At 35.3% G+C, this 10,510-nt stretch overlaps 1 pseudogene across 1 annotated transcript; it reads right to left on the bottom strand.

The window, feature by feature from the left end:
* Positions 1 to 6,468: 6,468 nt before the first annotated feature.
* Positions 6,469 to 7,674, bottom strand: LOC308639797 (14-3-3 protein epsilon-like; annotated as a pseudogene). Its single transcript has 2 exons — positions 7,289 to 7,674; positions 6,469 to 6,847 (listed from the first exon to the last, which is right to left on the bottom strand). The product of its transcript is annotated as a 14-3-3 protein epsilon-like (transcript).
* Between the last annotated feature and the right edge of the window lie 2,836 nt (positions 7,675 to 10,510).

Consider the following 10,510-nt stretch of genomic DNA (forward strand, 5'->3'; position numbering starts at 1 on the left):
ATATTTCCATCCATGTCCATGAATTTATTAGCCTCACACAAGCTATATTTCACTTGCATGGGTGCTCTAAATGTGCTGTATTGTTTTACAATTCTTAACGAAAGGAAAAGAATATAGATGCCTAGAGCAAATCCTTTCTCTAACTATTGCTTTTTCACACTCTCTCAATGTTTCCCCTTAAAAACGCATGTTTTTATAATATGGTATATATTATAAATAAACACACCTTAAAATAAATATATTATTCTCAATGTTTCCTTTATAAATATTACATCAAATTCCATTAATAGTAATGTAATATTCATTTATTTTCAAAAGTACACACAGACACATGCACAACTTAAGAATTAAGCTCCCTTTTCAGAAAGCATTAAAGCATTATGTGCTTAACATATGATGTAGGAAAATAGGGATATTAATCAAAGGATACTGATTTCAATTAGACTTACAGAAAAAATTTTAATGTTCTACTCCACTGCATGGTAAACCGAGTTAATAATAATGTATATTTCAATACTGCTAAAAGAGTTGATTTCTAACACTCTCACCACACACACACACAAAAATAACGCTGAGGTAATGAATATGTTAATTAGATTAATTAAATCATTCTGCAATGTATACACAGATCAAACCATCACATTTTACTTGATAAATATACATATTTATTTGTCAATTATGAAAAATAATGTTATGTGGGTTATCTGATAAATAGTACTTTAACTATACCCTTCCTCAATGGAAAAAAAGTGGAAACAAATCTCTCATTTCCCTTCTCCACTTAATTCTAATTAAAACTGATATAACCTATCTCTTTTGATAAAGGAAATATTCTTTTCATTTACTTTCACAGATGGGTCAGTTTCCAGCCATCATAATTATTTCTGGGACTTTCTTTCTCATTATCATGGATGATATGTGTCTACACTTACCTTTCACTCAAAATAAAAGTTATGCAAGTGCCTTTATTCCAACATTTTTTCACGTCATAGACTTGTCTCCATGCAGGTATACACATATTAATCTGTTATCCCAGTGATCTTGTCCAAGTTAACTGAATAAGATTGAGTCTATGTCCAGGTTAATTAACTAGGAAGACAGCTATTAATTTCTCTCTTGGAACATTAAAAGCTAATGACACATGTATGTAATCCAGGAAAATATTAATTAGTTCTTTCCTAGGTAGAGGTCTATACTAGGTACACTAAAAAGGGAAGAATTTTTTTCCAAATGTTAAGGAGATTCTTAGCCAAGAAAAAATTTATTTTGTAGTTTTCTTATATTAATTTTCATTTCATGATATAGTTGTGGGTTCAAAACACAGGAATTAGCTACAGTGTTCTAGAAAAAAATTTAGTTCACCTTCATTGGCTTTTGATACAACTAAAGAGAGACTATCCATGCATTGTCAATGTTATTTTTTTCTTTGGGGTAGTGGTACTGGGGATTGAATACACGTGTATTCCCTCACTAAGATCCATCCCCAGCCCTTTGTAGTTTTTTAAAATTTTGATTCAGGGTCTCCTTCAGTTACCAAGGTTAGCCTGGAACTTGCAATCCTCCTGTCTCAGCTTCCCAAATCACTAGGATTATAGGTGTGAGCCACCACGCCTGGCCCAAGTTTATTCTTTAAGCTTTTAACCTAGACACAGTTTTATTTAGCTTTATAATTTTCTGAAATAACCCTAGTAAGAGCACAATTACCCTATAAAAACAAATATAACTAGGGCTGGGATATAGTTCAGTTGATAGAGTGCTTGCCTTGCATGCACAAGGTCCTGGGTTCAATCTCTCTCTCTCTCATATATATATATATATATATATATATATAATCAGTTGAAGCTAAATCAGTTGAACTGATGACATGATCTCACAACACTAAGTTTCATCCTTTACAAAAGACAGGAATTCATATTTATGACCCAGATTTATCTTTAAGGCTACATTTAAAAATATTTTCCCATCTTTTGCTGTACTTCCCTTTTCTCATTCCTTAAGTAATTTCATTTTCTAATAGAATCAAGTCATTCATACACGTGAGTCGCTAATAATAGAACAAAGCACACCAAAAAGCATAGATTAGTATGCTTTGACATCCTAACAGATGGTTCCTAGAAAGCAAACACCTGCAAACCATCTGTACCACAGTGGATCCATGACTGAATGGGAAACTAGGAATAACTAGAGACAAAATATCTGAACCCCAAATTGTCTGGCTGAAGCTCATAGAGCAAAGATAGTAAATATATTTCAACACACATGCCATTTCTGATCATCTGGTCCTGGCTGCCTGGAGTGCTGTGCAGATTAGAAATGTGAAGTGATACCAATTTTAACTAGAAAAGAAAAACATTATTGAGTAAATGAAGGCTATGGAAGTAATGTGAAATGTTGAGAAGCATGCAAAATAATTTTCATTCCTGAACTGGACTGAAGTTAGAGCTAAAAGTTAGAGTCATCACTTATGATCCTATTTGTCTCTGTGTGTGCATGTGTGTTTTCTACAATTTGGAATTTGGGGAAAACTTTGATTTTCTTTATTTTATATTGATTCTTCTTGGTTATTGCATACAGATTTAGCTTTGAATCTTTATGTTTTTATATATATATATATATATATATATATATATATATATATTTAATGGCAATGAAAAGGTAACTACAAAAGCATCCAGCTGTATAACCTTAAATCCTATGCCAAATAAGCCAATTGTCATGCAACAGTGTGCTGTTTACTAGTTCTGGGGACTTTTTAAAAATTCTTTTACCAAGAAATTGCATCTAGTAATTATGATCCACTGCTATCCCCTGTGCTCAACTTCATAATTAAAGAAGGACTAGATTAGGAAAATCTAAGAGAAATAGTGATACAGAAGGATGAGATGGGATGAAAAAAAGTGAACTCTGGGAATGAGAGAGTGGAAAATTTAAGAATAAGGGACTTTATGGGTAACATTTTGAATAACAAGTTTGTGTTTACATTGTGTTACTTTCCAGGGGCCAAGGAAGCAAGGTTTAATTCTCATGTTAAACAAAAAGGAAGAGATGTAGGAAATTATAAACAAAGGTGTAAGTACAAGGTAAAGTTGCTCTTAAAATTTCTCTTTGATTCTATATTATTACAAAATTATAGGAAACTTTAGGTAATTTCTGTTTCTTTCAGAGAGTAATAAGATACATTTTCTATAATTCATCCTTATGTGAAGCTGTGCCTCCAAGATACTTGCACAATATGTTTGCACCACACTTGACAATTTAAGACATCACACTTAATGCCATACTGGTCTATTACTTGATCTGGAAGAATTTGTTTATTATTTCCATTTAGCCAAACTGCTTGGGTTGTTCCAATTATAAGTTTATATTGTTCTAATAGTAAAATAGTGCTTAAATATTGATATATAATTTCATATGGATTCAAGAATTTACTATTCTTTGAATCTCAAATATTTTTTCCAGTGCAATTTTTTCTATAAATGGTTCTTTTAAGATTTCTTTGCTCTTCTGAAAGTTTATTCTGATGGGTTAATATGTGAATTTGTTTTTATCTATCTTGGTTGATATATACTGGGCCTTCTGTATGTGTGGATGCATGTCATTCATTACTTCCAGGAAATTCTCAGTTTTATCTCTTCAAATATATTCATCAATTTTCTATTCTTTTTTTCAAGTACACTTATATAAATAGTGATATATGTGATAGATAGATTAGATCTACTCAGTGCATCTTTTTTCTCAGCCTCTTTCACTCATTTTTTAAAAATGTTTTTGTCTTCACACTGCTTTCTGAATACCTGTTTCTGATCTGTAACTTCTTAAATTCTTTCTTCAGTTTTTTCTAATCTACTGTCAAACCACCATATGTGATATTTATTAATGTTGATGATTTTTTTTAAAGAGAGAGAGAGAATTCTTTAATATTTATTTTTTAATATTTATTTTTTAGTTTTCAGCGGACACAACATCTTTGTATGTGGTGCTGAGGATTGAACCCGGGCCGCACGCTTGCCAGGCAAGTGCGCTACAGCTTGAGCCACATCCCCAGCCCAATGTTGATGGTTATGTACATTATTTGCTGAAACTTAATCTTGTTCTCCTTTTTGTTGGGGGGGTACCAAGGATTGAACCCAGGAGTACTTCATGAGTAAGCCACACCTGCAGCTCTTTTGCCCTTTTTAAAAATATATTTTATTTAGATACAGGTTTAACTAAATTGCTTAGGACCTTCCTAACTTGCTGAGGCTAGCTTTGAACTTGTGAACCTCAGCATTACAAGCCAGTGGAATTACTAGCATGAACCACCATACCTGGCTTGTCTTGTTCTTTTTCAAATCTGTCTGGCAGATATTCTAAAGTATCTTGATCCTTAATCACCTTTCAATGTTATCTTTAAATTCCTTAAATATTTAATACATTAAAAATATTCTATAACTAATATTGCCAATATATGAAGTATTTAGGAAGATAATTAAATTTGTTGCTTTAAAGATTCTTGTTCATATAACCATGTTTTCTTGTATGTTTGGTGTGTTTTGATTTTGAAATAAATGGTTAATTTTAGTCATCAAAATCCTGAGGAAAAAAGACAGCACATTTTAATACAGAAAGGTATATCTGAATTTACTTTTGCAATTTACCACCTAATGTAAGTATGGAAGCCTCATAAATGAATTTCTAAAACTGAGAATACTGATCATGAAAATATTCTCAATGTGGGCTGGGGATGTGGCTCAAGCGGTGGCGCGCTCGCCTGGCATGCGTGCGGCCCGGGTTCGATCCTCAGCACCACATACCAACAAAGATGTTGTGTCCGCCGAGAACTAAAAAATAAATATTGAAAATTCTCTCTCTCTCTCTCTCTCTCTCTCTCTCTCTCTCTCTCTCTCTCCTCTCTCACTCTCTCTTTAAAAAAAAAAATATTCTCAATGTAAAATCTAGGCATAGATGAAATCAGGCCTATTCTTCAAAATATCAGAAAAGACTATTTTGCCTGTCTAAGCAAATTAAAAGATAGGGAGGGAACTTCATTAAATATATTTAGCCTACCTAACCCTCATTTGTTGAGGATGTATAATTTTTTGTCCAAAGGGCCGTTATCAGTGAATTAATTAATTAATTAATTAATTAATTTTCTTTCTATTTTTCTTTTAATACTCATGTTGTACTTTAATGATCAACATAAATACTGGGTTGCTAACTGGTTTGGAAGAGAAGACATGTAATCAATTGACTTAAAAGATTACTTAATGTTCTTCACAACCAGATTACAGGCAGTATATTCTTTTTCCAAAATATACATCTCCGGGTGACAGATAAATAATTTATGGAAGAAAAAAGGAAAAATATTTTCACATTCAAGAAAATGTAAATCTACAGATTTTATTTTAGAAGTATAAATGATGGAAGTGTAATGTATTTAGCATTTTTAATTTAGGTTTGTTTTATTTAAGTTTAATATTAATTCCATTCTGTGTTTCAGTAAAAACAATACAGATTCTGTATCTCTGGGTCCAGTCAGATATCCAGTAGTACAAATTAGCTTCAAGTTACAATTACTGAACAAAAGAGGTTGAGCTAGTGAAGGAGAGTAGGGGAGAAAAGGGGAAAAGGGAAGGAAAAGAATCAAAGAATTGAACTTGCAAGCAGGCTTCTCCTTACCACCTGCAATGCTAACATGCTTCAGAGGGAGACTTAAAGTAGGTAAGAATGAGAAGCCATGGATTGTTCACCTGTTACCAGCACCACTCTTTTCAGCAACATTTAAGCACAGTTTGAAACACTTTTTACAGCAATACCATAACAATAAATCTCCCCCAAAACACACTTTAAGCCACCTCAAGCTAACACCCAATTAAGTTTAACATTGATATAAAATTCAAACAATTAGAAAAAGGAAAAAATAATACCACATATGCCTCTAAAGTGTGATCCATCTCTGTCTCAGATGCATCACATAGAAGTTGAATGGCTTTTGAATGTAATTTCATTTTTTAAAAAAATATCTTTTAGTTGTCAATGAACTTTAATTTTATTCACTTATATGCAGTGCTGAGAATCAAACCCAGTGCCTCACACATGGTAGGCAAGTATTCTACCATTGAGCCACAACCCCAGCCCCTGTAATTTCCATTTGTAGTGATCTTGCCACTTCTGGCACAGAGACAGTACAGTAATGCTGAAAACGTTTCTATGCAGTCCTGTTAGTGTCTTGAAGAACCTAAAAGCTGGGAATAGTAAATCCACAGAAATTCACTCTTGATTTTAAGTGCTTTGAAAGCTGTTTTAAACAAACAATAACAAAAACAAAAACAAATAAACAAAGAAAATAAACAGAGCAGGAACCTAAATTCTGAGACTAAATGTAAAAGTCAGATTTGGTGGTTCTCAGTGACAATGGGGAATTTCCAAGAGGTTGGACAGAGAGAAGTGGGGTGGTCAGAGATATTTTCTCTTGTTGGCTTTATTGCCTCACTGATTTTCACCTTCCATATCCTGCGGCGCTTTTTTATTCTGGTCTTCACCATCACCCTGCATGTATGAAGTCTATAGTGTCAGGTTATTACACAACAATTGCATGATAAGTGTAGAGTCCTTATAGCTTTCTTCACTCAGTGTATCCAGTTCTGCAACTGCATCACCAAAATCTGCTCTTGCCAACTTTCAGTCAAGGTCAGGGTAATTAAGAATTTCATAGTAGAATACGGAAAAATTGAGAGCAAGATCTAAATGAATGGGGTGTGTTGGTTGAAGTTCTGTCATTGCAATATCACTAGCAGCTTTATAAGCCGCTACACTGTTCTCTGCAGCCACCTTCCTGTCATTTCCTATGGCAAACTCAGCCAGATACCTGTTGTAAGAAACGGTGGAAAAGCTCCATAAACTCAACAAGCCAAAACAACCATTTACCTGTCAGAGATTTTTATTAGCAGGACCATAGCGGCCAGTCGCAGAAGAGAAGGGGGTCAAGAAAGAGGGGGGGGGAGAGGGGAGACAGAGAAGGAAAGAGAGGAGAGAGAAGAGTGAGAGAGAGGAGAGGGGGAGAGTAAGAGAGAGAGCACGAACAGGGTGTTGATATTTATGGGCTTAACGCAGGATGAGGTGGAGCAAGGCGAGTGGGCTGCTACTTCTTCATTGGCTGAGAGTTCCCGCCACTTCAGGGGTTGAAGGTGTGCCTTTCAAAGTTCGTGCCATTCACAGGGATTGGAGGTGATGGTTCGCACACCATTCAGTGCATCATGGACCTGAGCTCCTGGAAGAGAAGCACTCAGGGGGCCATCTTTACCAACACCTGTGGTAGTCCCCTTTCATTTCATAATAGAAAACCCTGGACTCGCCAGTGTTTGCTGCTGGAATTTGATGTTTGCCCAGTACATCCAGAATGTTACAACCGACTAACATTAGCTCTGTCTCAACCATTTGCCAATATTCCAATATCATTTTTAATTTGTGTTCTCCTTCCTTGTTTTCTTCTTTCTGTTCAATGCTGCCGATTATTCTCCAGGGAGCTCTTCTAGCTCCAATCACATTTGTATATGCAACATATAGGAGGTTTCTTTCAACTGTCAGCTCCACATCCATCCCTGCTACTTTCTTCATTGATTCCACCATTTTGTTATATCACTCAGCCTGCTAGGTAAGCTTTGCCTGATATACCAGATCCTCCCCGTCATCCATAGTGGCAGAGGCTCTGGAAGGGTCTGCGAGATGGATAGAAGTGGATAGCATTTCTGACTCTCTCAGCCTTTTGCTCTGTGTACCCACAGCAAAACTGGCAGCGCCTCAATCAGCCCCGTGAATTTCAGCATTGAATTGTGTTCCTTGGTTCTTGTGTTCTTGCCAGAGAACATTTCAGACAAGAAATGACATGTAGTAAAACTATAACAAAATTTGTTAGGAAAGAAAGCTCTCTCAAAAGGAAGAGAGACATAAAGTGAGTCATCTCTAAGAGGGGTAGAGCATTATTATGCCCCCCACCTTCCACCTGGTTCTAATAGAGGTCTTAACAAACTTTCTAGAGAGTACTGACCAGGTACCACTTTTTAACTTGTGGCTGACAGTAGGAATGCATCAGATTTCTAGATTCTTACTGCACATGGTCTTACCCACAAGTATCCAAGTGAAATCCATAATGGGTGGGGGGTGGATTTTACTATTATAACGGCATGCTAAAGATCTAAAGGCAACTCTCAGTAACTTTGGCCCACAGTGACTGCTTCTAATTGGAATTCATTCTTTTACATATTTTATGGTCAGTGGGCTTTGCTTTAACTACCCTGTTTTCCTGGGTCTTGGAATCTTTGATCTGTATTAAGGTTGAAAAAGCTCAATCTTCAGGGTAATTTGTGGTCCTGACACAATAGCCTTAATGGTAACGGATTGTTTGTCAAGAAAGGTAACATCCTATTGACTTAACCCAGAATAAGGCTAGAATGGCCTTAAGTAAATTGACTTTTAAAAGAAAGTGTGAAGGGCCAGAATATGGATCCAGGCTAAAGAATTATCCCCTTAACTTAATGTTTCTACCACTCACGTCTATCTGCTATCTATCAATGGCAACACCAACTTCTGTATTCCAATTTTTTCTGCTTTGCTGGTTTGGGGCATATTCCTTTATTTTTGGCATTGAAGATTTTCTATACTCACTTAATCTTCACTAAGGTACATATTATAAATATAATTCCATATGTTATATTTCTAATTCTGTTATTTGTCATGGTTTGACTATTGCTTATATTCATTTTATTTAATCATCTAAAACCTAAAGATTTTGTAGTGCCACAAAGGTTTTCAAATACCAGGATCACCATAATACTCCTTTGAGTTTTATATTACCAATATGGGCTAGAAGCAGAGGAGGGAGTGTTGGAAATTAGGAAACTGAAGTATTTGTTTCTGTTCAGTTGTTAAAATTTAATAATCTTGGAGGACTATTTAAAATTCCAAGATCTTAGTGTTTGTGACTATAAAATGTGATTTACTGTTTTTAAAAGTTTTTGAATTTAACAATTATACTATTACCCCTAAAATAGCTTATATGCAACATCAGTACATTATAAAGAAAAAGCAACTGGGTGTGGTGGTGTATACCTGTAATCCCAGCAGCTTGGGAAGCTGAGGCAGGAGGATGGCTAGTTCAAAGCCAGCCTCAGCAAAAGCAAGGTGCTAAGCAACTCAGTGAGACCCTGTCTCTAAATAAAATACAAAATAGGGCTTGGGATGTGGCTCAATGGTTCAGTGCCCCTGAGTTCAATCCCCAGCACCCTAAATAAATGAATAAAATATAGAAAAAGCAGATTTATTGTGACTAAAGTAAGGATAGAGGGGCTTGGGATCAAACCTTCAATCTCCTCCTTCTCATTAACTCTTCAGAGTGGTTGAGGCATATGGATAGTCTCAAATGTATCTTTGCCTAACTATGACTTTGTGAAGCACATATGGAAAACAATTATACTGAGTAATATAATTCTGATTTTAGGATTATACAAAATATAAATGAAAGCTTCCTCTTATTTTTTAGAAGTTTGTCCTAAATCCATTAGATGTGCCCATCAAAGAAAATATCCATACTGAGGATGGAAAGTAGGCTGAACTGTGATTCTTCAATATAGGATATAATAATATGAAAAAAAGTGAGGATAACAACTATGGTGGAGGGTTGCTTAGTATAGGATGTTAGAGCTTTTGAGTCATCTTCATAAGAGAGTGGCTTTAATACGTACTAGAGTTTCAGTTGAAAAGGAGAACACTCACTGTGGAGGTGGGGGTTTGTCCTAGAGTCTCACAGTCCAAATGAGATTAGGGTGGTTCTAATGTGTTGTTTCTAGCACAGACAGAGGAAACAGGGCTTCCAAGTGTACTGTTGGATATGTTTAACTCTGAGTGGGAAAAGGAGAACATTTTTTCTGTGTACCAGACAGGATAATTTTTGATACATTGAGACTAAAAGAAAAGATATATTCAAGAAGATGGAACCAACTTTTTCACTGAATTTAGAGCTAAGTTAATTTTCTGTACAGAGAAAAAGACAAAACTCTGTCCATGTCTTGAAAAGCCATGGATTATGATCCCAAGAACCATCTGAAGAGAGTAGTAACTCCAAAGCAGTGGATGCTAAATAAATTGGCTAGTGTGCTTGATCTTTATTCATCTTCTGGTCCCTAAAAACTAATAGAAAACTTCCTTTCATATTTTTTCCTAAGGAACAGACTTAAATATGCCCTGACATGAGGTGAAGTATAAAGAACATCTGCATGTAGTATTTCTTTAAGGTTGGTGGTAAAGTCTGAACTGATATAACCTACCTTGCTGCTTTTACGAATGTCATCAGGATTTAAAAGTCCACAGATAATTTATGCCAGATTATGATACTAAGGGTCACTTTGCTGTACATTATATTATATCTGAGGAGGTCGGGTACACATTGTATAAAATAAGAAAGAAATTGTGGGCACAGAAGTGATCCTTCCCCTGGTGACCTATGATGCTCACATCATTCACTACCCTGCTTCCA

The sequence above is a fragment of the Spermophilus citellus genome (genome assembly GCF_964194105.1).
Source record: "Spermophilus citellus genome assembly, chromosome: X".
NCBI lineage: Eukaryota > Metazoa > Chordata > Mammalia > Rodentia > Sciuridae > Spermophilus > Spermophilus citellus.